This window comes from Triticum dicoccoides, chromosome 5A (genome assembly GCF_002162155.2).
Source record: "Triticum dicoccoides isolate Atlit2015 ecotype Zavitan chromosome 5A, WEW_v2.0, whole genome shotgun sequence".
Taxonomy (NCBI): Eukaryota; Viridiplantae; Streptophyta; class Magnoliopsida; order Poales; family Poaceae; genus Triticum; species Triticum dicoccoides.
In genome coordinates, this window is record NC_041388.1 from 28,455,975 (window position 1) to 28,458,779 (window position 2,805).

Sequence of the window (2,805 nt, forward strand, 5' to 3'; positions counted from 1 at the left end):
GCCCCCGAGTGAGAGGGTTGCTCACCACTCAATAGGATTTTACAAACTTAGGCGAGTACTGGACTGCATCTAAGCCCTCGAGTGGGAGGCTTGCTCACCACTCGGTAGGATTTTACAAACTTAGGCGAGTACTGGACTGCAGCTAAGCCCCCAAGTGAGAGGGTTGCTCACCACTCAGTAGGATTTTACAAACTTAGGCGAGTACTGGACTGCAGCTAAGCCCCCAAGTGGGAGGGTTGCTCACCACTCGGTAGGATTTTACAAACTTAGGCAAAACGGATTCGCAGCTAAGCCCCCGAGTGGAAGGGTTTCTCACCACTCGGTAGGATTTTCTTTTTAACTTAGACGAAACGGATTCGTAGCTAAGTCACCCACTGGGGGATTTTAGATGCAAATAAGAGCAACAACAATCATTCAAGAGGACTGTAAAGCTCTTGTCTTTGATAAACAAATTACAAAGGTATTTCTTATTACATTTTATTTGAACGAGTACTTAAGTATAAAAGGCGCAGAGCAGCTCCGCATTCCAAGCCCATGGCTCGTCCTTCTTATGCTCGACATTGTAAAGGTGGTATGGTCCATTGTGGAGCACTCTGGTGACAATGAAGGGACCTTCCCAAGCTGGGGCGAGCTTGTGTGGTTTCTGCTGATCCACTCGAAGAACCAAGTCACCTTCTTGAAAGGCTCGACCCTTCACGTGTCTAGCATGGAATCAATGCAAGTCTTGCTGATAAATGGTCGACTGGATCAAGGACATCTCTCTTTCCTCCTCTAGGAGGTCAACTGCGTCTTGCCGAGCTTGTTCTGCTTCATCTTCAGAGAAGAGCTCAACTCATGGTGCATTATGAAGCAAGTCACTCGGTAGAACAGCTTCAGCTCCATAGACCAAGAAGAATGGAGTTCGGCCAGTCGACCGATTGGGAGTTGTCCTTAATCCCCAAAGAACTGATGGAAGTTCATCAACCCAGGCGCCCGCTGCATGCTTGAGATCTCGCATCAGTCGGGGTTTCAGTCCTTTGAGAATCAGGCCATTTGCTCTTTCTACTTGTCCATTCGACTGGGGATGGGCGACTGAAGCATAGTCGACGCGTGTGCCTTGTGAGGCGCAGAAGGTTCTGAACTCATCAGAATCGAAGTTCGATCCGTTGTCAGTGATGATGTTGTGCGGAACCCCATACCTGAATGTCAACTCTCTGATGAAGCTGACAGCAGTACTAGCTTCAAGATTCTTAATAGGCTTGGCTTAGATCCATTTGGTAAACTTGTCGACTGCTACAAGTACGTGAGTGAAGCCACTCCTACCATTCCTCAGTGGACCAACCATGTACAATCCCCAAACAGCAAAGGGTCAGACGAGTGGAATGGTCTTCAGGGCTGATGCAGGTTTGTGCGACATATTGGAGTAGAAATGGCAGCCTTCACATCTGTCGACTATATCTTTCGCCATTTCATTCGCTCGTGGCCAATAAAATCCAGCTCGGTATGCTTTAGCCACAATGGTCCAAGAGGACGCATGGTGACCATAGGTCCCCGAATGGATGTCGTGGAGGATCACTCGACCTTCTTATGGCGTTATGCATTTCTGGCTGACCCTAGTTGCACTTTCTCTGAACAGTTGTCCTCTTATTACAGTAAAGGCCTTGGATCGAGGGACGATCTGTCGAGCCTCTTCTTCATCATGTGGGAGCTCTTTCCTAAGGATATATGCAATGTATGGCACTGTCCAGTCGGGAGTGATGACCAACACCTCCACGATCAAGTCGACCACGGCTGGGACCTCAACTTCAGTCGGATCTGTGGCACTCTTAGGCTGCGGGGGCTCTTCAGCGAAGGGATCTTCTTGAACTGAAGGTTCATGAATATGCTCCAGGAACACATTACTGGGAATAGCTTCTCTCTTGGAGCCTATATTTGCTAAATCATCTGCTGCTTGATTTTCCAGTCGGGGTATATGATGGAGCTCTAACCCCTCAAACTTCTTTTCCAACTTCCTCACCGTGTTGCAGTAACCAGTCATGGCTGGGCTTCTGATGCCCCGCTCCTTCATCACTTGATTGACTACCAAATCTGAGTCGCCATAAACCATGAGGCGACGGACACCGAGTGAGATGGCCATACGCAACCCATACAAGAGTGCTTCATATTCTGCTTCGTTATTGGAGGAATCAAAGTGAATCTGGAGGACATATCTGAGCTTGTCTCCTCGGGGCGATACCAGTACCACCCCAGCACCGGAACCATTCAACATCTTGGAACCATCAAAGAACATGGTCCAGTGCTCCTAGTGAACTTGAGTCGATAGTTGTTGTTCAATCCACTCGGCGAGGAAATCCGCTATTGCTTGGGACTTCATAGCTTTCTTTGCCTCGAACTTGATATCTAAGGGAAGGAGTTCAATCGCCCACTTTTCCACTCAACCAGTTGCATCTCTGTTGTTCAGAATCTCTGGTAATGGAGCATCGCTGATGACTTTAATGGTGTGATCAGAGAAGTAATGTGCAACCTTCTTCGTGGTCATATAAATCCCATAAATAAGCTTCTGATAATGTGGATATCTTTGCTTTGACGGAGTCAAAACTTCAGAAACGTAGTATGCCGGGCGCTGAACTTTGTAGGCTTTTCCTTCTTCTTCCCGCTCGACCGTAAGTACTATACTGACGACTTGTCCAGTGGCTGCAATGTAAAACAGTAAAGGCTCTTTGCTGATTGGAGCAGCAAGCATTGGCTGGGTGGAAAGCAGGGCTTTAAGCTCTGCAAATGCTGCATCAGCTTCAAGAGTCCACTCGAACTTATCTGACTTCTTCA